The sequence below is a fragment of the Temnothorax americanus genome, unplaced genomic scaffold (assembly GCF_048541705.1).
Source record: "Temnothorax americanus isolate GAGA-0224 unplaced genomic scaffold, ASM4854170v1 Scaffold24, whole genome shotgun sequence".
Classification (NCBI taxonomy): Eukaryota; Metazoa; Arthropoda; class Insecta; order Hymenoptera; family Formicidae; genus Temnothorax; species Temnothorax americanus.
Window position 1 is genome coordinate 2,021,153 of NW_027509381.1, and position 27,681 is coordinate 2,048,833.

General features: G+C 33.4%; 2 long non-coding RNA genes across 3 annotated transcripts; both read left to right on the plus strand.

Moving 5' to 3' along the window:
* The first annotated feature begins 112 nt into the window (after positions 1-112).
* LOC143898757 (uncharacterized) lies at positions 113-6,256 on the plus strand. The gene is made up of 3 exons (XR_013257288.1): positions 113-1,584; positions 1,824-1,931; positions 2,242-6,256. It is a non-coding gene; the product is annotated as an uncharacterized LOC143898757 (long non-coding RNA).
* A 2,212-nt stretch (positions 6,257-8,468) lies between these two features.
* On the plus strand, positions 8,469-26,710 carry LOC143898703 (uncharacterized). Of its 2 annotated transcripts, none has more exons than XR_013257277.1 (3): positions 8,469-10,970; positions 24,017-24,531; positions 25,242-26,710. It is a non-coding gene; the product is annotated as an uncharacterized LOC143898703 (long non-coding RNA). The 2 variants fall into 2 exon arrangements; XR_013257278.1 differs by having other exon boundaries at positions 24,017-24,283; positions 24,360-26,710.
* Positions 26,711-27,681: the final 971 nt, after the last annotated feature.

Genomic DNA, 27,681 nt, shown 5'->3' on the forward strand with positions numbered 1-27,681 from the left:
GTGAGACCGTGAGACGTCGAGCGTGATTGGCTCGCGAGTCGAGCCCCCCCTAAGCCGCCAGCGCGGGCGGCCGCGGCGGCGCGACGTCACGCCGCACGCCGCATACCAGGCGCAATCGTTGAACTTGAGAGCGTTGAGAATAGCGTACGTATACAAAAACACCGCGCGGACGATTGTTTTTACCGACGAGCGGCCTTGCCACCTGTTTCCATAGACGTTCGGCGTACCGCTGTTTACGAAAGTTACTCGGCTATCGCGTTCACTCGACGAATCTCGCGCGGATGCGTAAAGTAATCGTGATCCGTGCTGTGTGTTTTTCGGAACTCGCTCGTACGATTGGCACTTGGCACGCCTGCTCCTCGTTCCGCGGGCGACGACTGCGCGAGTACGCGCTCCAGCAATCCGCAAATGTGCATGTCCAAAGTGTTCGTCGGAAGGATGTGTCGTGCGAATCGCTCGAGGTGGAAATGTCGAGGTGAAGGATACGGCCGGCACGTGTGAGCGACGTATACAGTTTCGCTGAGATATTTTCGGGCGATAAATCGCGCCTCGATTGAAGCATTCTATCTCGCGTCGCAGGCGTCGCGCTTTGAACGTTAATTGTGCCGGAATTGTCGTACGATTTATTCTCCGATTCTCTCTGAAGTGAGAAAGTAGATATCGAGTGATTTAAGTGACGTGATACGTCATCGCTCGTTCGCGAATATTTCGCGTCGCGTAAGTTAACACGGCCGGCAATCACGGTTCTTCGTGCGAAGTACTAATTGTGCGGTTTTCCATTCGCGAGATTTACAAATTTAATACCGTGCTGCGCGTGCGATATATTTAATTTCAGTTGGGCATATTTTCGATTAATTAATCGCGTGCCGTTAAACTAATCGTCCACTTGACTCGCGTAGTATCGCGCCAAGTTGCCGCCATTTTGCAAGATTTCGTCGCCATTCGCGTAACGACCGGAACGCGGTACGAATCGGTGTCGAAGACTCCTTCAAATTTGCGCGATATAAATCTGTGTTATAGATCGCGTCGTAACGTTAGGATCCCTCGACCATACGTCGCGGACAACATGCAGTTACCTCCCGCGCAAGTAATAATGTGTGTACACCTGCGAGTAAAAACTCTCGAGAGTAACTCTCGAGAGTGATTCTCGCACATGGACATACTCCTGAGAGTACCTAAAGGTACTCTCCATTTGCGAAAATCAGTGATTCGCGCGGGATTCAGTGATTCGAATATCGGGCGACGAATATACTTGATGGTTAAACGGATATACGTAATTGGCGTGATCGATCTATTCGCTCGTGCGGCATGGCAATAATCGAAGCGGCACGCGACGGGAGTGCCGAACTGATGCCCGAACTTGGATCGCATCGCGTATACTTTTGCGCGATCCGTTTGATTTCAATTGATCGTTTGAAATACGCGTGTATAGAGTCTCGCGAACAATTAACGAGAGTTTCGTGTAAAGTGGCGTCGGTGGATTTGTGTCGCACATTATCGAGAGAGCTGACAACCCGAGAGGTCAACCTGAGAGGAGGAGGAGGCCTAGGAGAGGCCTCGGGCATCGACGTACCAACATTTCTGGTAAGCGTTACTTTTTATTTTTTTGTAAAGATCCTTCAGTTACTTTATATATTATGAAACCATGAGTCGGAAATTAAATTAATATTATACAAGAAATAGTTTGAAAAGTTTGATTAAAGTTGATTCTAACATAAAAGTTATAGAAATAGTAATTTAAAAAAGTGTCAAATTGAATAACGAATAAGATGTTCGATGCGCGTAACAATTATTTAATCGATTCGATTATTTATATGTTACAGAAAATATTCACGCGGGAAGGAGTATCTTCGCATCGAGGGAACGGTATAGCTGCCTGAGAGGAGGTGGAGGCCTAGGAGAGGCATCAGGCACCGGCGGAGCAACATGCGGTAAATATAATTTATTTATACATATACATGTATTTTTTATATTTTATACGGATGGGTCATTTACTTTTCAACCGGATAGTCATTCAGAAAATAAAAGTTAGAGAAAAAGAGTTTTATTTTAGAAATTCTATAGAAGCTTATGTTCAATAGATAGAGTATAATTCTTAAAAAAATTACAAGATTATTTCATTAAATTTGCTTAATAAACAATAATATAAAAGTGTTTAGTAATAATTTTTTTAAATATTAACCGTCTCTCTCTTTTGTGTGTGCCCTGCTTTAATTCGGATTTTATATTTGTTTGTTACAGAATCATCGTAGCGACGTTGCAGAATAACTCCGCTGTTGCGCATCGGTCGGTGAGTGACGATTAAAATTTTATGATTAAGGTAACGGATTTATGACAATTACGTCAAATATATTGCAGAAACGCTATGTCAAGTTATTACAATAAATTATTACATATATTACGTTTCATAGATTCGTTACCTTAAAATGGAGTGACTGCGTCAGATTAGGATTTAACATTTAATCCTGGATAAATTACATAAATTGATTTATCGTACCTTCTGTCATTGTAAATTCCATCCCAAATATCTTTCAGGATTAAGTGTTACATAAATTGGTGCAAGAATCCAATATATATACTATAATTAGAGATGCTTTTAGCTTGCATATATCACGATTGAAGATAAAAAGTACTTTGCGTTATTTTAATCATTTATTGTTATATGTATATACAATCTATTTAATATATTTTTTACGTATAATCTATTTAATAACAAAATTGTGTGTGTTTACGATCATTATTTAAAATTACTTGTTCCTATAACGCACCAATTTTAGCCTAAGCTTTCACAGTCTATTCATATGTATTGATAACTGGTTTTTATACTAGTTAAAGCGATATATGACGTGAGATCTAATAAATGATGTTTCGCGAAACAGAAATTTTTTTGTAATAATTATTTTAAACTTGATTACTTAATTTTGCGTTATAAATACTTGATTTTTAGTAGTATAATTATCGTAATAAGATATCAAAATTCAAATTGTTTGCTCGAGTGCACAAAGTATTTACGTTAGCTTAATATTGTGCGGGAACTTGATTATCTCTCTTGGATCTCACGTCATTAATTCTTTATTTTTCACCCTTTTTTGAGGTGAGACTCGATATGCGAAACGATATCGAAAAAAATGGGCCTTCGATTTTTTCAGTTCGCGTTAGTCAATATTGTTTATTCATTTACATTTTGGATTTTTATTATTTAAGTCCTGCATGCTTATATCAATTTCAAATTAACAGCTCCTAACTAATTAAAATCTTTTTTATTCTTAATCGAGAAAATGATCACTTGCGTAAATTAGTGTATGATTTTGAACGCTAGTAATTTTATAATTTTGTTACAAATGGCCTTTCGCGACGCGGTCGTGTTTCGCGCATCGTGGGAAAAAGCGTAAAATTATTACGCTCATCTGCCGTCTATAATCCAGGCGGCAACAGAAGGAATATTCCTTCTTCTTGTCTCTGCTTTGCTAAAATGGATTTGGCAATAAAATGGTCGAAGGAGCAGAGAAGATTTACACAAGGTAGGTTGGTGTTGAACACCACCAATTTAGTGTATAATGTGTATACAGATAGGGTAATATTTGCACATGATGTACGCGTAATGGGAGACGGAAAAGTGACGTCTCCATCATCAGCTTAATCTCAATTAATCGCGAACTTAACATCTTTTAAACTCTCTTTTAAAATCTTTACTTCCTTAATTTCGGGTAATCGCGGTCGCGACTAATTAATATTGTCATTTTAAATAAACTAATAATAATAAAACTAAATAAACTAATAAATTCGGGTAGGCAGGAATAAGGTGCTAGGTAAATAGAAACATGATAGGAATATGAAATATTAGGTAGGAATATATAGGAATATGGATAGGCAGGGAATACATGCATAGAGATATTACTTCGGGTAGGTAGGAACACGGAGGGATTGTAACTCGTATATACTGTTAATTGTATAGGATAATGTAATAAATTAAATTTTAGTAAATTTCAAATATGTTATAGCTAAGTAATATTATATAATATTATTTAATTATTGTATTACCATTCATATTATGCAATAAATTTAAGATTTATTACATTCTATAAAGAGTATATTAAAAGTATGTAATATTATTTATAAGAAAATTATTGTAATAAGGAATTATAAGGAAAACCAAATGAGAATTTAAATCGCCAGTGTATATTGAAATAATCAGCGTAAGTGTCGTTTACTCGACCCGACTGGCCAAATTTATTAAAAAACGCTACGTTTCGACCCTTGGTTTCGGTCCTTTTCAAGCGTATGTCACCTTCGACAATCGAACGACTAACGAATACGTCGTTCCAACATACATACTTATGTTTTAATTCTTTGAATATCAACGCACAAATTATTTTTTAGATGTGGCGTAGTTTGGGCATTATTATGCTGAACTAATAAATAATTTGTATCTATACGCTTGAAAAGAATCGAAACCACACGGCCAGTTGGGTCGCGTAAACCACACTTACGCTAATTATAAGGAAAATTGTAATAAATTTAAAACTGTATAATACTAATGCCGGATATATTATACGAAATCGACAGAAGACGATTAAGATAATAACACGGTGTTTATCTATAGAATTTTGCATTTTTAAAATTATCGTTAATTATTATATAAATTTCACATAAATGTGAAGGTTCGAATCAACACTCAAATAATAGCTTCTTGCTTGCAAAATTTGACATCTACCTGAAAATTAAAATTATAAAATTATTATACGATTATATTTTTCAAAATTATGAGATACGAAATTTGTAATAATTTTGAAAAATGTAATCTTAATTTTGTAATTTTAATTATTGTAATTCGTTATTAATTGGAATACGCAAGACGGAAAATTATATATTCTGAAAAATTTGTTTGTAAATTTTACTCTGATTTTATTAAATATTCGATACTTTATCGATGTTATATATACCGCATTTCCATGTGCTTTCGCTATTTCGGCCTTTTTCGCTGTCCCTCCCGTCAGATGAACGTTAAAAAATACGTTTGTACCGGCACAGGCGGGGAGTCGTAACGATTATTAACATGGAAGGTTATTAGTTCGTTGCTCCGTTGAAAATCGAGGACCTCTGTTGCGGAACCAGAATTAATTTCTGGTTTTCTTATATCTCGGATCCTTGGAAGCAGTGGTTTCGGCACGAATACGCGACATCGATTAGCGAAATTAATTAGAATTATAAAGAAAAGATTCTATTCTTCTCAATAAAATATTCTTCCATTAACGCTAATATCAGTCATGCTTCTGTCTTGCTGATGAAAAGACATTAAAGTAGATATGGATAAAATAACTGTTTATAAAATAGAAAGAAAAAAGGAAAAAAAGAGAAAAAAGGAAAAAAAAATAAAAAAGAGAGACAAAAAAAAAGAATATTTAGAAAGAGAAAAAAACAAAAAATGCAGGATACAATCACGCTACATTTTATGATATAATGTAGTTACAAACAACTATATTTTATTTTTCAATTTTTTTTCATAGAAAACCATTTCTAAAGATTTTGCCATAATATCCATATTAATTACCAAATGCATATATTTCATGCATTTTGTTATTAAATATACTCGTTTGTAACTATTTCTCGAGAGATATCAGTTATTCTACTCATATATATTTTTAATAAGAGAAATATATATCTCGTAATGGATATATATTTTAATTATAATAAGAAACCTTAATAATGGAAGAATATTTCAAGTGTAGTTACTGTCAGGATGCAGTGATTTAAAAAACGACTGTCGTTAACTCGTTGCTGAAATGACCGCTATCGGGGGCAATCCGGAAGATCAGGGATTCATTCCTTCCTGCAGCGGGGCCCTTGACATTCAACGGGTTATTATTAAACTTTCTTTCTCGATCTTTTGATTTCTCGGGGCTCGAGAAATCAAGTATATTCAGCTCACTTTCCATCTTAAGAGTCGTTCTTTTCTACGTCAGAGTCAGCAACTGGTCATCGGCGGGGGGACTTGCTCTGGTAAGATCGGTGGTCTAGTTATTTCTTATTTGATCGTTGACTTGAATCGCGAAATTTCTCGGATTTTTTTCTATAATAAGAACATTTAGTAATAAAAAATTGATGTTTTATTTTTTGCAGTTTTTGCATTAATCAAATTCCTGATTTAAAAGTAAAATTTATTGTATTTTATATAAATGTATAATAATTCTGCATATTTTCTATTTTTTAATGTAAAATAAGATGTAAATTGTGATAAATAAATTGTAAAGTTATACATTGTTATATATATTGTAATTTCTATATATATATATATATATATATATATATATATATATATGATGAAAAAAATAATAAATAAAAAAAAACATCCAAAGAAAAAAGGACCGCCGCGGTTAAAGTCGGCGGGGGTGGTGGAGGGCCTCTATTAGGTTGATTTTTACCGGATGAAATGTTAATTAAATTTTAATTTTTCACAAATTTAAGGTATAAACTTTGAATTTTCGCACTTCTGGAGTACCCATACATTTTAGTTTTTCACACTTCTATAGCCTACAAGTTTTAATTTTTCCCACATTTAAGGTATAAACTTTAATTTTTCGCACTTCTAGTGTACTTATACATTTTTATTTCTTACACTTCTAGTCTACGAATTTTAATTTTTTGCAGGTATACAAATTTTTTAAGGTATACAAATAAAAGCTATACTAATTTCTAGACGGAGCTACGTCAGCTACGATTCATTTACGCAATGTTTGTGACAACAATACCTATACGGTGTAATATTAGTACTGCAGCTATCAACGGTGATCCAAGTAACGTTGCAATTATTTTTTTATTTAATTTAATTTAAGGTATCTCTCGAATATACCATTATTACAATCTTCAATTTCTTGCTTTATGTAAAAATTATGATTAATTATATGATGCTCATTGATTAAATAATTATTAATAAATTTTTATGTAAAATATAAATTATATTAATGTGAGTTTTATAGCAAGGCTTAGTGATTATTAGCAATTTATGTGGTACATATCATCAAATTATTTGATGATTATTATTAAAGTATTTAGCATTACTTGTAAAACGGATATTTGTATTTAAAATATTCCGCGCGTCCTTTCGTTTGTATTAATTTAATATTAAATGGATATTGAAAAAAAAACTTTTTTATATAAATATTTGTATAACACTTTAGAAAAACGTCTTTTGTAAATAGTTAAAATATATTTTGCATTTTAAAGAAACGTTTCATTTTAAATGTTTCGACTGACTTTTTCATACTATTTTATTGTAAAAAAATACTGTGTCTATTCTTGAATACTTTCTTTTTCTTTACTTTTCTCTCTTTCTATTCATATCTTATTGTTAAAATAATTAATAATAGATATACACATGCATGTATATCTTTCTTTACATTTAAAGTAACCGTTATTATCGCTTTTGCAAATTTCCATATATTTTCCATTTTTACGTAAACAAACTAAACATATAATCATCAGCGCGTGTGACCTTCTCCTGCTGCGGTAACATTTATGATAACGTTACTTGCAATTTCTATACAAGAAACAAAGTACTACGTTAATCTATTTTATGTATTAACATATTTTATATATTGCGGCATCAATCTTGATTTTAATATAGAATAACCTTTGACTTAGAGACGTTTTCTTTTTATTGGTTTGAAAAATTTATTATTTATTAGATTTTTAATATTTAACATTCAGTATGGCAATAAGAAACAATATTACAAAATAAGATTATATATATATATATATATATATATATATATATAAAAGAAAGTAAATATTATATATATATATATATATATATATATATATATATATATAAAGAGGCATAATGAAAAGTGATGACATTGTTATATTATATTATTAAAATCATTAAAATTATTGAGACACAGTTACATAACAATGAATATAAAGACGCACTATGCTGTAACATTTATTAGATTTATTTAATTTCAGCTACAAAAAGCCAAGAAATGGACTTGGTTTACAATATACCTTATACACACTCATACCAATTTTTTTAACTTAACGTGTGCAACTATTAATTCATTATTCCGTACTTTTTTTAAATTTCTTTTAGAAAAACCATTTCTTAAGCCCTAAACGACTTAATCCATTATTTGCACGTTAAACTTCACAACCTAAACTAAAAAAAAATATTTGAACCTAGTCCGCTTCAGCAGTAGGCCAAGAAACGGACATTATTCACCTATACACACACACACATACCTTCATACAACAACGCGCAACAACTAATATTAATATTACTATGCTGTAACATAAGCATCAAATATAGTTTGACGATGTGCAATGGCGCAGATAATGAAAAATAATGTTAATTCATCCATGCATAATTACGCTAAGAAACAATTAGCATGCTGAAGGAGCGATAAAACTGAAAAGCGCGCATGCATATCTTTCTTTAGGCTCACTATGACTCCAGTCTCGTTCCATCGTTGTCGAAGCTCTGGCAATAATGGATGCGCACACAACCATGTTTGAACGCAAAAGTGGCTATATACGATTTCGCCATGTGGCACTTTTATCTTGGGCATTTTCTTTCTGATCAGCTTGGTTAACGTGGGTTTGTTGGTGTATTATTTTGCACCTTATTGTCGCGAGGAGAAACAACTTCAGGCATCGGATGGTGATTCGTTCTTAAATTTTTCGATATCGATAAAGAAAAATTATGTCAAATTATCGAAAGCTGTCGTACCCGATTTGTACAAATTGTGGCTGATACCTCTTATATGGGAGGGCAACTTTACTTTTCATGGCGAGGTAATGCTTTATAATTCAGTGATATTTTTTGTAACGAACAAATTAATAGTATTCTGTTTATAAATGTACCTGCAAACACATTCTAACAAATATCTATTTCCATATATTAAAAAAAAAAAAAAAATTTGATTAAGTGTCGCATTAGGTTTGTTCGCGTCGCACGCCCCGCCATGCTTCTGCTCACTCCAACGCACTCCAAAAACTTATCTGCTCCAATCGCCAACCTTTATCCGTGATCCAAGTGTCTCTGGTGTATATTATTGGAGTATGCGACGCGAACAAACCTATTGTAATATTCGATCTATCTTAAATATAATTTTTAAAATTTGTAGTTATATTTTTTAATTATAGATTATGTCATTATAACTTATTGTTTTATTACAGCTATATATCTATGTGTAGAGATATACGATAAATATTTTTTGTTTGAATTGACTGTCCTTAGAAAAACATTATGCTTTCAATTGTCACTGAAAAGTACTTATGAAAGTATACATATAATTTATTTATAATAATTCTCCAAGTGTGTTTTTTGCCGAGATATTTTTAATAACAAAAAAATTATACCCGGTAAATGTAGAACAGATTGCAGAAAAAATCGTGCTTATAATATAATTTTATAACTTTATTTATATGTACATGCATACACAAAAAAATAAGGCAAAATTTGTTAAATAAATATCAAATTTGTACATCTTTTAATATCTTTTTAGGCTAAAATTATTTCAATTTTTAATTATTTTTTATAATTCTTTGTTACGCAATATTAATACTTTGTGGACATAGCAGTTAAGGAATAGAATCAAACAATCATTTACATAACATGGAGCAGAATCTTGAATATAATATGTTACCAGCTGGAAATATCCATAGCTACGTAGTTTAATGTGTACGTTTTATGCACATGGAGGCGCCAGTGAACGGGTTCCTTCTAAAACGTGAGCACGTCCATTCTCAGGAGGTTTCTCTCTGGTTAAATAAATAATACTCAATAAAAATTTACTGTACGCTAACGCCCTCTTAGGAAATATTGCGTCTAATGCAAGAGCCATATCAAAAGAACCACAGATGATAACAGCAGAAAGACATATACCTTTTTATTAAAACAATAATTGCTTAATAAATTTGTAAAATTAATTGCGGAATAGAAAATTTTTAAATTTATCTTGATAATAATATAACTGTGACACACGCGACGTGCATATTTATGGTAAAAAAAAAAAAATCTAAAATCAATCACGATAACGCAAACAAGTTTAATTTGGATTGCTTCATCAGTTATTTAAATTTATTTATATAAGTATATTGTGAGAGCAATAATTTATATACAATTTTCAAGCCTTTTTTTATATTTGAGATATAATTTTGGTATGCAACCTCTATAATTTTCTACAAAACAATACATTGTGAAATAGATTAAATCGTAGTGTGCGTCGCCGTAAAATCATTAGCTTGAGAAAAGGCTAGATTACGTGGCAACTTGAGAAAGAGGATTGTTAGCGTATGACATCTTCGCTAATTAGAACTTTAAACTTTATGAAATCGCAGGTGGTACGACACCGACATTTAATTATGCGAATCGAGGTTGTCGCGGATCTACACGTTTCTCACCGAATCTCCAACATCCGTATAGGAATTACACAATATTGTTACAGCGAAAGAATGTAACTTGAGATGTAACAATGACTTCCTATATATTACATTTGCATACAGGCTACCTGCATTATCATCATTTTAACGGAAAATGAATAGATTATCGTTTACAGCTCTTTAAATTCTAGCATTATACATCTTAATAATTACTCTTTAAATTAAGTTTCTATCTTTAAAAAATGTTTATGTAGACTCGCAATCAGAGAAGAAACAAAAATTTTAATTTTGAGTTAATTTTGAAATTTCAATATTCAATAATTACGTAACTAGCTAAATTTGTGGAAATATGTGATTTCAGAAATGGGTAATAAACATTTGTTGCAACATTCCGACGAAATATAAATCTGCTGAAATTAAACAATATAATTGTATAGAGAATTATATACACACATGTATTTATATGATGTTTATGTATACATTTAGATTCAAACATATATAGATACATCTGGAAGATAATAATCCAAGGAACACAAATTATTCAGTCTTGTTCATATATTTGCGGTTTAACGGACGATCCGATGTGAAAGGTACGAAGTCATATTGATTACTCTGCATGAAGGACAAGTAAAAGCAAGAGAAAGAGCAAATAAGATATGAGTTAAATATAAACAAGATGTTTTGAAAGGACTTCGACTTTAATTCTAACAATAAATTTTTCAAAAATTAAGTTAATACGTATTTTTTTGCGAATAAATATATGAATACATAATAAATAACAAAATATAAAGTATTAAAAAATAATTGAAATAAATAGATAAGAGATAACAATCTCATATATAGATTTACATAATATATAAAAGAATAATTATTACTTTAAATATATAGGTACTTTACATTATTAATTTACATGCACGTAATAGAAAAGAGCTGTTCTTGAATACACGCCAAGTACGAGATAGATATGAACAAAAAGATTACGCTTGCTCGTAAAACGCCATAGAAATGGAACGTCAGTGCAGATATTTCTACATCCGACATCGCCGTGTGAAACTGCAAGCAAAGGGACCGGTGCGAGAACCTGGGAGTGCCTTTTTAATGTCACGGAAGGAGTTACCTTTAAGTATCGTCGATGTCGAATCACATGAATCGTTAGATTGGGAGAGAGCCCGATAATAAGAGAGTCGGAGACAAAGACACGGCATTCCGCGATACGGATTTTTGTACCGAGGACCCGACGTGAAGATGGACCCTGATGATCTTCGGGGAGCGGAGAGAGAGAGAGAGAGAGAGAGAGAGAGAGAGAGAGAATGCTGCTTCAACATTGGCAACTACTATCCAGTTGTCGCTCGCAAACGATTAAATTATGATCCGTGTAAATCGTAATTACACGTTCCAGCTTAACATAATTCATAAACGTTAACGTTTAAGCGCTATAGCTGCAATCATATCTGTACATTTTTATAGAAAATTTTATCGCATTTTTGATTAAACAGAAATCGATTCTGCGTGAAAAAGACGGCGTTTTTTATATGTAAATATTAAAAATTTTGTCCTATGAGAGATTAAATTATAAAAATAAATTATGCGAATACAGCAAATTATGAAGCAAATTTAGCAAGTTATAATACTGTTCAGGAAACGACAAAAAGAGGATAATATAATAAAAGAAATGAAAAATAAATAGAAAAGAAGTAAAAATGCAAGAAATTATAGGCAAAGAAAGAAATAAAGAATCAAATAAAAAGAAGAAAAAAGTGTAAAAGAAACGAGGAAATAAAGAATGGGAGCTATACGAAGAAATCGGCGAGATCGGTTATCGTCTATTGCGTCATCGAATCACCGCGGCTGCATCTGTTATAAGTTATACATTATGTTCAATGAAATGTGCACCTGGTAGTCGCACATTATTATATCAAGATTATCACGAATCCCCCGGCGAGGAGCGAAGCGCATAACGATCGAGATATATCGAGGGTTACGTAGTCCTTCGACTTCTTTCACGAGAAGACGGTTCACCTGAACGTTAATTGCGGCCGCGCGCTGTGTTGCGGTCGAAAGGGTTGCCCCGCGCGCCTTCTGCGCCATTATCGGGGATTGTATCGGCATCGTCGGCGGCTCACCGTCGGCGAGAGGGGGATTAAGTCCGTGCTTGTTTTAACCTTCCTCCTCGGTGACCTTACCCAGCCGCTCATCATTCCACAGCGCGCCGCGCAGCATCGCCCGGACGATTTGCATAAGATCGGAGTAGGTACCGAGCGCGAGCGCGAGATCGAGTCGCCGCGCGCGTATATATAGAGATATATACACGTATATGGTGCTTCGACGTGAGGTCTCGCATCGCGGGCACGACCTGGCTAATGCATATATGCTATTCTTTACTCACCGATACGACAGGGCGCACCGTGAATTTTCTCTTTTATCCGCGTCTTACAAAGATCAAATTAGCTTAAGATCCTCCTTTTGCACATTTGCGCGCTTAAAGATATGGCTGCTGGTGTTGGAGTAATCCTCCGGATAAAAGATCTGAGATAAACGAGGATAAATAATGAGTGTTAGAAAAGAGAGTCGGGACCGAGCGCGAGTACTGTTGCGCGCGTTTCGTTTAGAAATCTTCGTTGTTGGAAGGAAATAAATAATTCTACTTGTATATATATAGAAAAGACGTGATCACATAATTTCTATTCTTTAATTTCTATTTTATATCTAAAATATTTATAATTATTTTGACAATATTTTGTCCAAGTTTATTAATTCTACAAGCTATGTCTAATTTTAACCAAACACGTAACACCGTGATTTTGTAATGCTCTATAGAAATATAATAATAGCAACGTCATGTTAATGTCGAAAAGTTTCAAGTACAACTACATAATGAAGCTTGTCAGTATCATAAATAATATTTTGTATCTGACAGAAATCTCTTCGCGACCCGCAATCACCATATTTGACGCATATCGATATCATGCTTAGATATCGACGATAAATAAATCTTCATCGAGCGCTTTACCTGGATTTATCGACAAGTGTTTTAAGTTTTATGCCTACAGAAGTCCGTTTTTATCTCACGAATGTATCTTGTAAACATTTTCTATCGCTAATAAGTGTATAAATAGTAATTTTGTAAATATAATAATTTTGAAAAATATTTCACAAAATATTTTGACCATATCATATTTTTATTGTTATTAAAATTACCTTTTTTTAATAATGTTCGAAGATACTTTTCTCGAATCTGTCAGAGACTCATTTTAACATTTTTAACTATAAACCATAAAGTTTCCAAATGTTATTCACGATTCGAAACGCTAAACCAACCATTAATAATATTAAATGCGTGTCGCGTTTTCGGCTCGTTATGAAGTTCTAAGGTTCATTTGATTACGTCTTGCCTCGTTGATCTTCTCTAAACGGCGTCCTAACATCTGGGTTTTCCAACGTCTTAAACACAATGGTCTTCCGACAGGGGCCCAATCGTTAGTCGGGCCCTTTTCTTCACAAGCGTTTCTCCATACATAGCGCTGTTGAGAAAGATGATAGCTTCGATAGAAGGATTGCACCAAAGATCTGTTACAACCCGTGATATCTCTATAACAAGTCGATCCTAGGAATGAATGTTGCAACAAAGATCTCCAAATTTAGATTACAGTCGTGATTAATCTTTCACGGACAGTTTATGCTTATGACAGTTCAAAATGTATACTAGATTATTTGTTAAATGTATACGTGTTACAAAAAATTTTAAGATGTATATTTTCTATTGATATTCTTTTAATTTGGCTTAGCTAAAAATATATAATGCAGATTTTATCTTAATTTTAACTTTAAAAATCTGGAACTACATATATAAGTTGCCATTGTTTTTTTTTTTTTTTTATTTAATTAATTCCAATTATTATCAATGCTACGCAATACAATTTTACATACCAGAAATTTTTTAACAATCTCTTCTTTCCAAATTTAGTTTATTTTTAAATAACTACTATTACATACGCACATACATATACAGTATTAAGAAACTTTTTAGATTTACAAGGATATTACACAATTATTAAATTTAATTATGATTTAATAAAATTATTGAATTCATTTGTTAGACATTATAAAAATATTGATAAATCTAATTATCAACATAATTATTTAAAGTTAAATAGATTTTAAATAAAATGGTATACAGAGAAAATATAAAATAATACATTGATTGACGTTCAAAGTAAAATATTGATGTTATTGTATTCACAATTTTAGTAATATTGAACATAATTTATTAATTAACTAACACATCACACATATCAATACAAGGCTAGATTCATCTTATATTAACTATCTTCGTGTGATGAGAGACAGGATATTTATAGTCTGCAAGAGTCATAAATATAAGCAAAGTGTGCGGAGTAGCGAATTATTATGCAAGTGCTTAAACGATTTAGCTATATTAGCATATGTGATATGCCAAAAACAACTAATTAAGATTAAATTTACTCAACCAAAATTTTATTAAGTCTGTATCATGACATAATAAATAACAAAATTACACTAATTTAAATTAACATATGTTTTAAATATTTTTGTAATAACGTATATGATCGTTAATATAGTGCAATAATAAATGTAGGAATAGAGAATTAAAAATAAGAAAATTGCAATAGAGAGTAAATATATTAATATATTATTACACAATATTATATATATATTACATATAAACAACTTGGCAGTTACAATACGTATAATTACAAAACATGATAATTACAATTACGATAATCAGAAATAACTGCAATAATAAGTTTTTTATATAGACAGAATAATAAATTTTATTTTGCCAGTGAATAGAATAACAATTAAAGGAATTTAAATCGACCGTAACTGGCAATATATAACGTCTTTACCGATATGAACATTGAAAAACTGTGAGCCAACTTGGTTTGTCGGATTCACACAGCACTTTTTTCAGTTTTGGTCAGTTGATGTAATTGTTGACCAAAACCATGGTCAAAATTAATAATGTCTCGATATTGATCTGAAAAAAGTGCTGTGTGAATCCGACAAACCAAGTTGGCTCATATAGTTTTTCAATGTTCATATCGGTAAAGACGTTATATATTGCCAGTTACGGTCGATTTAAATTCCTTTAATTGTTTTTTTATATAGATTCAAAAATAATGTAATGAATCTTGAGCTGCAAACTTCTCTCTCTCTCTCTCTCTTTCTCTCTCTCTCTCTCTCTCTCTCTCTCTCTCTCTCTCTCTCTCTCTCTCTCTCTCTCTCTTTCTCTCTCTCTCTCTCTAGCTCGCTCATATTGTTTAATTTCAAATCTATTTTTTATTTATTAAATCTGACCTGTACACACACACACACACACACACCACAAACCTTTCTTAAATTCTATTAGAAGTACTCGTTTACTCAAGATAAGATATTCATCATAGTTAATTCATCTATCGTAACGTTAATAACCGTTTCCAATAATCTTGTTCGCTCGTTGACATTTCCGATTGTATCATAAATCAGAAATTCGATGCAATTTCATGGCGTAACGTCCCGATACGTGTAGCAACGTGCGCTACAACGAGCTAATTACAGTCCAAGTCAAATCCTGCGGTGTATTAGCGCATACATACGTACGTTCACGTGTCGAAATGATGTCGGTCGACCTGGCGCGAACATTTTTAACGTCTTCCGCGGCTCGTAAAATTTTCTTCTCACCTCGGCGCGGTTTAGCGCCGTTAATATCGGCCGCGGTTGACATGCCATCGCTGAGTTATGTTCCAGCATTAATCCTCGCGCACGTTCGTGAAAAGCGCGATGATTCGAAACACATAAAGTATTCGCCACACTTATCGGTGAAGAAAGGTCGCGGATAACTTGCGATTGTCCAACTGACGCGCGCGCGATCACATTGTAATTTCAATATTATTGATGAGAAATATCCCTCATTAGATAAACGCCACGCTGCAATCTGTCTTTGTTTAATTTTGAATCACGCAATCGGGCGCATCTCGTCGGAACTTTAATCCGAGCTCAACATTGAAAGTGACTACATATATTATATGTATGTGTATACGTACTATCGTTCAAATGAAACTCAAAAGCATACATCATGTATTCATACTAAGAAGATTAGATCTTAATGTTTTCTTATTACATGATTCTTATTATATATTTATTATGTATAGAATTTTTTTTACTTAAAAAAAAAAATTACTTCTTTTTCAAATCATACTCGAATACAAATCGTTCCGTATGGATTCAGGATTAAAATGCGCGATATCAAAACGATTTAATACTATCTTTTATTTTTATTCATGTTATATACTTATTTTTTAGTTGCCTTTTATTTGTTGTTTATATTTATTTATAATATATATCTCGTTTTTGTCTCTTAAAGATGTATACTACTTATAGCTATAGCTATAGCGACATACATCTTTAATATTTCTTTCGAAGATTAAATTTTTCAATTTATGTTTTGCGCTCAAATATAAATCCGTTTTGTATGAATCACAAATCGCGCGATTCTAAAGTGACTGAATAAATTTCATTCTTTATCTCTATTTATTCATGTTAATTACATTTTGTTCCGTTTTAACATTATTATTGAGAGTTTTACTCGAGAGTGCGAGTCGTTTTGTATGGATTGAGGGCGGCGCAATACTAATAGTTATTGCGGGCGTTTAGCGTTTGGGACAGTACATTTTGCAACCGGCGTCGTGCATATCATTAGTGCAATCGGTGTGATCCCCACGTGTATTAATACCAGATGCGATCTCGTCGAAAAATTCGCCGGATGTCTCGCTATGTTCTTTGTCCGCCCGCGATGAAAGGGGGCCCCTCCCCCCTTTCGTCGCTCCTTCCGTACTCCCGCTCATTTCGTCACAGGGCGATGGGAACAATTTGATATTTCGTTCGGTTTCGTACACGATGTGTATCCTCCCATGTTACGGTATATACCGTTTAGAGAGAGTCAGTATTGTCGAATGGAGACGATAAATTATCGTATCCCATTTAAATATCCCATCTCCATCCAATGTGTTCGGCGAGGTGCTGATTATTGTTAATCACAACAACTAAAATATAAATATAAATATAAATTCTTAATCACAACAACTGAAAACTTTAATCGATTTTGTAATTTGAGAATTGCTTTTTATTTTGTTTCAGAATTTGCGTCACATATCTTAAAGACATAGCCGCGTTATCTTATACTTCACTAATTATTAAATAAACGAATAAATTATTGAACAAACAACATAAGTCAGTAAATCAATGAAATGATCACCAGGTTCAATACATGACATTAATTTAGCTTCGTTTTGCTGCAAATTTGAAAAGAAAACTGTGTAAATAGCGCCGGTGCAAGATGAATGAGGGCATTTATATACGTTTCTCAGGATTTTATGCATTTCTCAGGATGCATGTTCCACCTATCACTGCATACGATTGCGAGATAGCGAGATCTCATTTGTAACAATGCCAATTGCTATATGATTGCAACTGCAATAAATTTGTAACGGAAAACACAATGAACGGACGCAATACGTATGCCACATGTTCGGTCACAAAAAGAAGAGCATTATTTACAAAATTTGAATTACTGTCTTACACCTACCAAGAATCGCAACTTCTTTGGTAATAATAAAAATCCACGAAATATAAATAATATAAAAGTAAGAGTACTTTGCGTGTACTTCTTAATTATTTTAACCTAATCTTATTTTTTCAATCTCTAACAAAAGAAGATGATCTTTAAAATCGCGAGGTCCTATTGATAAAAAAATCATAATGTAAATCAAAATTTTATAACTAAATCTTTTTTAATGTTCCTTTTTCTAACGTCTACATAAATAGAGATAATTAAAGAAAATCACACGACTCTCTCACTCTTCTTTCTCACGCAGTTTAAGCAACTAATAACTCCAAGCTTTCCGTCTTAAATATCGCAGTATATCACGATCGGTGAAGTATTCGATTTTTCAAATAAAAGGCATAGATATCATATGATTAATCGCTGGATCGAACAAAAAGGTTACAATCGCAAACTAACCCGGTGCGGCCATCATTGGCATGATGCTTTCAATGCGCATTACAGGCCTTGATCTCACAGCATGCTCCCTCGTTCAAGTATGCGTCGAAACCTCCTCCATTGTCGCGTTTCTGCCGCGCGCCGGAAAAAGAAAATCATTAAGGTCACGTCGCAGCTAATCATGTAACTAATTTCTCTTTGTTTGTCCACCGAACTATACCTGAGAGATTTGAGCCTCGAGTCCCTTTCGTGCGAATATCTCTTGCTCTAGCCAGTTGCAACGCAGCTTCATATGTCACTAGAACTATACACTTAATTGCACTCTTCAAAAATATTCATAGTGTAATAAAACTTTATTCGAGGACTAATTGAGGGACAGGATGTTCGAATACCTAATCATTTTTTCTCGGAGAACCGGAATAAATACGTCTCGATTAATTGAATGTTCATGCAGTTAAAAGATGTTCAGATAATAGAAGTAAAAAAATTAAAAAAGTTATATATGGGAAGATAATATTCATCTAAGTGTTTGGTAAGGAAAGATAATAAAAAGATACCTGCAAAGTCTGTCTAAAAGTAAAAAAAAAAAAAACATTTTTTATAAATACTGATTTTTAATGATTAAATTATAATTTAAATTTCTATCGAAGCAGCGACAATACGTCTCGAAAATAGATTCTCTTTTTTTTTAAACAAACATTAAATTGGTTCGTCGAACTTATAACATTTATATTGTGTTATTTAATTATTAAGTATAGAACTTTTCAAAGCATGGTGATACGGTTTGTAATTTATTTTGTTCTAAACACATTAATATAATAATTGAAGAGATTCTTATCGATATGCTGATTGCGTCGTGAAAGAAAATAAAATAATACATAAATAATTAATATAAATATAACTTTGAAGCTTCTTGGTCGCAAAGCCTCTCTTTTAAACATATCTCTATTTTATTTTATCTTTACTTAATATTATTATATCTTTATATATATAAAATATATATATATATTATATAGTATATATATATAAGATATATAAAGATATATATATATATATATATATATATAACAAATAAGCTTTCAGATTCTGTGAAAGTAAATTTTATACAAAATGGATTAAAGAATATGATTTTACCTATTTACTCTTTTGAAGTTTAATTTATAAAACAGTCTTCAATTTCTACTGTTAATTACTCAAAACCTAATTACGCCAAAACCTTGGCGCTTGAATATTTTTACAAAAGAAAATTAAGTCCTTTTCGACATCTTTCTCTGGATTGACTTAACATCAAGAGCTAAAAATAATGAAATTAGCATATTAATATAAGATATTCCATATACAAAATTTATGCTGAATGATTAATCGTTACGTGTGTCAGAGTTATTACTTCATTTAAAGATTTGCTTTGCTCGATACGCGAGTAGCTCCTGAGAAAGTTAATTTTCCCTTGATGAGACTGGCAAAAGTGTACTACATTCTTCGGGAATGATGTCAAGTACCGTGCGGGGGTTTCAAAACGCACGCATGCATACGCACGTACACAGGCGAGAAGAGAATATACTCGGCAGGTGCGCATTCAGAAGCTAATTCTAAGAGTGTACGGTACTACGGTGTATGTACGTATGAAGCAGCAAGTATAATGGCATAATTGCAACGTAAAGATGAAGTAATCAGGCGTGCGCAGGATTCGATAGTTTTGCAAGATAGGACATCCTTGTACAGCAGAAGAAAAATAATGAGAGTCGGAGTGTCTTGAAGGAGCAACTAGTATTTTAATGACATGTACAACGTATAATTCTCGAAAAAAATAATAATATACTTGCGTCCTGAATTATTAAATAATTTTTCGTTTTAAATTCAACATAAATGTATCTTTAACCGATTTAAGCGGTTTAACAATTTTATGAATTATTGGAAAATAGATTTATGTATTATTATTTATATATGATTCCGAAAACTTAAACGACACAATTAGATAACTATTTTTAACTGTCTTTTGCAAAAAAGAGAAACTGTCCCAGAATAAGATAATTTTTTATTTTCAAGCATTATTAAATACACCAAAAGATAAATACGACAAAAGATTTGAGAATTTTATGTAAAAATATGTCCGTCATTATATTTTGTAAATTTAATTGTATTTTATAAATTTAATACTAAATTTCATTTTATCTAATTTTCGTTAATTATAGCGTTCTTAGAAGAATATCTACTATCACAACTCAAAAAATTTCGATTTTGAATTGAGCCCATAAAAAGTAAAATATGTTACCTACGTGCTATAATAGTGTCACAAGTCTGTACGCGAAATCCGCTGCACAGGGCTGAAGCGTCGTTATTCTTTTAAATCGGTTATGTTGTGGTCGCTGAGTGAGTATAGTTTCACAACTGAATTGACAAGTGAATCACAGCAGACCTCTTCAAGAAACAATATAAATTTATAACAAAATATCGTAATTATAATTGCGTTAGTTATCTCACAATTAAAAAAAAATTGAATTAAATTTTTTTTTCTTTTCTGAAAATTGTGAATCTTTGAGTTGTGACAGTATTCTTTCAGGGGTGCGATACATCAATAACTAAATTAATTTCAATTTCAATGTTTGCATACTGTATTTCTTATACTTGATTTTTGTCGATAATAACTTGAAAACGGCTACAATAACCATAACTGTGTTTGCTCTTTACTATCATTTCCAACGTTTAAAATACTTTTAAGAATTGTTCTCACATCGCGCCGTCGAAATCCTCCTCGAGTATCAAAAGTGGAGGATTCAGCAACTAATTTGGCGGTCCAATTTTCTTAAGCGGATCGCGCAACACGAGATAGAGGAGGCGGGGGAAAAGGCAAAGAGGAGTCGCGAATAATGCCACGGCGCCATGCGCGATGGAGCACCCAGATTCTCGGCAAGCAGTAGGTCATCTCTCGCGAGCAGAGCGAGGGGGTTTTCACTTTCATCGCGACCAAGGGAATGCCTACATAGATCCGCGCAACGGACAAAGGCATCGCCGAGCGTAGCGGCGGCTTAAGTATGACACGCGCGGTCTTCGACAAGAAGATCGGGTATTCAACCTTCCATTGAATTCGCGCAGCCGTGCGAATTCTACGTTCCACTTGGCCCCTTCCGATGAGGCCCCCGCTTGCAGAAAAGCATCCTACGGGGAAGAAGACGCGTTGCGCGAGCGTCCTCCGTCTTTTTCTTCTTTTCTTTCGCGCCGAAAGAATTATGGCGATGATTCGCGAATAAGAATTGCGTCAAGGTCGACGTGATTGTCTATACAATAAATGTCGATGTCGCCTCGCTAAATTTTCTGTCTTGTCAGTCATTACTTCATGTTACATAGATCAAAATCTGAAACGAGACAACAAGAATCGTAAACCGAATTTATTCGATTGATATTATTACTGACGCGAGCAGAGTTCTTCTCAAATTTAAATTCTTCCAATGTTCTCTGTAATACATGACTTGACGTGCAACGAATTGTAGATAGAACTTTGTCCCGAGTTCCGAATTGTGTGTCTTGCAAAAAAACAAGTATAATGGAGACAGTGAGGAAACTACCTAATATAATTTCTGATTGTTTTTTTTTCTTAATTAAGAATTACACGCAACGATATCCGACCATCCGTCTCTTTCTCGCGCGGATACACACCAGCGTCCTCCCGCGATTCACGGCAGGGCATCGCCACGGCGAAAAAAGGATCGTGGCCTCCAACTACGCTCACTTCTTACGTCACACGATAATAAGCGCGCTCGGCATCGAACGCGCTGTCTAGGCACAGCAGCCGCTCGCAGCAGCTTCTCATGGTGCAATCTTGGATGCATTTCTTCTCGTAGGATTTGGGCGAGTCAAGGAGGGGAAGGGGGGGTCTCTACGGAAGATCTCGCCTCGAGGTCGCGAGAAGCGAAATTTCAAAAAAGTGAACGATTAAGACCAAGAGAGTGCAAAGAAGTTTAACCAGAAATAAGGAGATTTTCGCGAACAATGTTTTTTTTAGAAATATAGAAAAATTCTTTAAGAATTAATAAATAAAATAGATAGATAAGTAATGATAAAATGTTATTCTACGCATACATATAAATAAGTAACGAGCTCGATACAAGTGTAAAGTATATTGAAGTATACTGCACGCAAATGGCGAGGCTACATTAAATGCTGCTATGATGTCTGACCCAGAAAGAGTCTTATAACAAGATGTGTAACCATAAATATACATGTAGAAGAGATGACGAAAATGATGAACACGTAAAGAAAATTACAGAAGGTGACGATAACACGCGGATAGTAAGTTGATCATTGAATTAAAAGATGAGATATAACATAATTATGTAAGATCGATACTTTGATAGTAAAAAAGGAAAAAAAGTATGCAAAAATAACGCGATAAAAAATATGGAAATTAAATTTTAATAATAATTTAAAAACAGAAGTAAAATAAATGTATATTGGCAAAAATATACAAATATTCAGCAAGAAGTAAATGGTTATTAACATTTTTGCAATTGGATTTTTTTAAATAAAAATAGCGTAATCGATCTAAATACATACCTATATGCATGACAAAATCTGTTACGAATGTTTACTGTACATTCATGTATATACGAGATATACGTATATGAAAAATATGCATATGAAAGCGTATTTAACGTATAACGTTCGCAACGCGAGCGATATCTACATTGTGGCGAAGCTGAAGTATTGCGGCTCCGGTAACCTACGACCAGTGCAGCGCGGCGCGATCTTGGTGCTCGGACTTTAAGATCGAGGAGAATGAAATGTCACGAATGTCTTCGAACAATAAGGCGCGCGAACGAGAACGGGAAGGACGAGCAGATGAGGAATACGTCGCGCTCGCGCTCGCGCTCGCGCGACACGGCTATAAGGTGGAGAAGAAGAATGCGATCCATTCAGGAGGGCGCAACCGCTCTGCGATCCAGAAGCGAAGTGTTAATGCCACACGCACTTCGAAATCAGATGGAATTCCAATTCGACGAACCTTGATCTTTAAAGTGCGCTCCTCTCGGAGCGGCTTCGCGAAACGCCAACGAAATACCGAGGACGTTATTTGTCGAACAAGAGGGCGATGTCCTCGAACTCCTTGTTATACGGAATTATTGCTTTATTGTCAGTAACGAAATTGATCGCGCAAGGTCCTCGGTTTCCACCTTGTTCACCTTTCGGCTGCACGTCTGCAAGTTTGAAATGCGCTTTGTTCCGTAGACTCCGTATATCATCTATCAAGGCGCCGAGAGAAGGCGCCAAGTATATTGCTAATAGTAATTAAAAAGTGATAGGCATGTGCTCATAAAGATACCATACATATATTAAAAAATTGACAAGGGGAAATCGCGCATTCCTCCTACCACGCTTTTTCTATCTTTAGATGTACGATTGCGCAAACAATATTTCACGAAGCTCAATTAATTTAACGTATCAATCAATGTTTATGATTTGAGAAATAAGATTTTAAGAAATAAGAAAAATTTAAATACAAACATTTAAAAAAAAATTTTTTGATTATATAAATAAATTTGAAAACATTTTGTATTATTTAATTTGAAAACAAAAGTAAAAAAAAAATAACAGCTTTTTCCTTTCTACATTTTTTCTAAGGAAAAATCAATTTCGAGATTTTGAATGTTGTAAAGGGTTGAATCGAAACTTGTATAAGGAAGACATCTTACATGATACATATATCTTAAAAGATTAGTAAATTATCGATTAAAATCGATTAAAAATGATGGATGAGTTACATATATTCCTGGTGATTGGAATATGGCTAAACCGTTCACACGGCAATGACGCGACAAGGAAAAGATGGGACGAAGAGCATACTCGAGCGAGTGGTTGATGCATCTCGTTTCTCAATGCGAGTCACACGTAAGTCCGCGGGCAGAGACAGGTGGGCGTAACCGCGATTTCTAATTATTCGATAATTCGTGCAACTGCATTCCAGCGAAGTGATGCGTTTCGCAATCAGAGATGCGATTAATCCTGCGTCTTCGCCGTGCATTCGACTGGATTTAAGCGATTTTGGAATGCACGCGCGCCATTACTTACTTCTCCTTTTCGGATCATTTCCCACGATATAGCCAGTCATCCAACGGCGACTTCAGCGAACACGACACGTATATGGTGCATTCGACAGTCACATACTTAATTCCACACTGTCGATCGAAAGCGTCATGACTGCGGTCATTGCGTAACATCGCGGAAATCAGCGATGTCAATTTATCAAATGATTTTTATATACCTGTTACATTTTGAATATATTATCTCATTTTGTTTTACTTCACACGGTCAACTCAACATTTCAGTATCAACGCATTATTAAACGAAATTAAATATTACTCTAATTATAAAAAAATTATTTTTAATTATTTTAAGTATGTGATTATATTATTATTATTTTATATTATTATAATTATAATATAAAAATATAACGATTTAATGTTTTACATTACAGATAACAAGTATATGTTATCTATATAATGTTATTATAATGAAATATTGAGCTATAAAAGAAATTAAGTTCTTTGGATGGTATTCAGGATACTTTCTCTACGTATTGATATCACGAGCAACAACCTAAAACGATATATCAATCAGAATTTGACTTAATTACTTTTCAGTAATTAAGTATAGTATACAACGTATAATTAAATAACTTGCCGAAATTTACTGCCCAATATTGCGTACAATAGAAATTAAATTTCCGTCATTTAATGAGCTATAAAACCCGCTATTAAAGACACAAAAAGTGTGCGCAATATATCATATTGGCGGAACTACTAATTACGTATATATTTTTGCGGATACTGAATTGCGGTTTCTTTAGAAAACGGACATCCAAGTAATAATAGGAAGAGGAAGAACTGCAATTTCTCTTCTCGCACCTGGCTGTTGCGCGCGCGTGAGCGTGCTTGTTTTAATTAATCGTGCTATGCTCATCGTGAGGAAAGATTGAGGTAATCCCTGCACTGTGCTCTGTCCTGACCTGCTCTCGCTGGATGCGCATTGAGTGATCAAGAATGAACGAGGCTCGGCAGAATAGGGATTGCTCGTCGAGCAATCCAGACCGTGCGTGCATGCCTTTCTCCGACCGATCGCCGTCTGCAACTTTGCGAGAACGCGGAGATGCAAATTGTACACGTAAAAATAAATTTTATATCTCGACACTTGTCCACCATTATACATGACAGTTGCCGGAGTCGACGATTGCCGGTCTCGTAATTAACTATATAGTTATATTCAACAACAAGCTTAGAAGTGAATATGATACAATCTTATGAAGAAATACTCTTTATTATTATCAAATTAAAATGGCATTTATTTATATATTAATAGCAGATAATCAAATGCTTGAGTATGATATTAGTTTGTTGCCTGGTGGATAGATGTCAATCAAGATTGCAAGCAAAAATCTTAATTTTTTAAATATATGAACGTAGAAAATATGTACAGAAATATCTTTAAGCGAATAAATTATCATCGATACAAGCCATAAAAGACCAATCGACATTCTCCTAGAAATCCTCCGCAATAGAAAGGAATGACAAATATCAATTAATAAATTAAAGATTATTATATCATATTTTAGTAACAAGATACATGTATATATTTTTATACTAATTTTTAAATATGGCTAACTATAAAAAAGGTTTTTAAAGATATCACATAAATAATATATAAAATATAATGTTTCTAAATTACACAAATATTTCATTTATCTTATCATTTTCACAAACAATCTTGTCTTAATTATTTCATTGAGAAAATATCATGTAGACAAAGTAGTTTGCTTGTGCAAAGTGCATTTTTGTCAGCGTCAGACATTTTACGATATTCACAATATTCACATCCGTTGATACGAGTCATTCATTTTAAAATAAATTCTTAATGTAATAAAAGACGATATAAAATGCGAAATATATTATATATGTTACATTAATATAAAAATGTGCTTATATTGCACAAGTCGAAGTGCGATTCATGGAACGCGGTAACTCTCCTTATATAAAGCAGTAAAATTTTATGCGACAATATTTATTAATGTGTAACGTTCGCTGGAAGATATTGGCGCAGTAAGTGAAGAAACAAAAAGAAGAAATGAATAAAAGAAAAATGTATGAAAAGAAAGGGAACTGATAATGCATTTCATTATACGATCAAATATTATTCGTGACACGGAAAAACAGGTTTTCGTACAGGGAACGTAAAGAGATAATCATTTACATCCGCATCGACAAAAATAATGAAATGATCGATTTCTCGAAAAATATGTAATGCAAATGGAAAGTTGGCATCTCGCCAATCTTCCATTTTGGGTTTAATGAGAGCGTTTCGATTACAGGCGGATAAGAAGTTGCGAAATGGAAAATTGCATTCGCGAGCTATCACGATAGCTTACCAAAGTAATCCTAAGAATGATTGCTTTTGCCGCATCCAATAATTACCACCATTATTTGCCTAATATATCTTTAGAAGATCCCTCCTTAACAAATAAAATTTGAAAAAAAAAACTTGGGTTTTTTAAGTAACAATATATAATTAATATTGTTTTTAAGTCATATTATTTAAGTCATTCAGTAATCAATCCAATGTAAAAAATAATAGAACATGTTACATTTATAAAAGGATTAAAAAAGATGAGAAGAAATTTAATTCAGAATTAAAGAATGCTGAAGCAGTAATTATGCGATTATGGAGTAAATATTTCGCGCCGTATAATAGCGTTTTTCACTGGCAGAGCCGGTGCGCACTCACTCAGTGCACATTAAAGCCGTCGTACACAAACCAACGTAAAGTGTATGTTTAATATAATCGGGTTAAATCATGAAATCTCAATATTCTTTATTGCACTATTTGGTAAAATATGTACTGAATATTTTATCAGTCGAAATATTTGCATTTTACTTTAAATATTAGAGACTAAATCAGTGTACAACGGCTTTAATGTGCACTGAGTGCGCACCAGTTCTGCCAGTGAAAAACGCTATAAGATTGACAAGAAACGGAAATGAAGAAATATAAAATAATAACCGCGCTGGCAAGGCAAGTCATCATGCTTTATCCGCGCGCGAAGCAGCTGCAGATCGAATCGCAATATTTCTCATTATTCATCGGGCGAGCTATTGCCCGCCTCGTCGATTAAAGAAAAAAAAATACCGGGGAAGAGAATGTCTTCCTTATGATCCGTTCGATATCATCCCTGTGCTAAAGGCTTACTTTCTCGCAACGAATTAGCATTCCATAGTACCATTTCAATCAATTGTCTA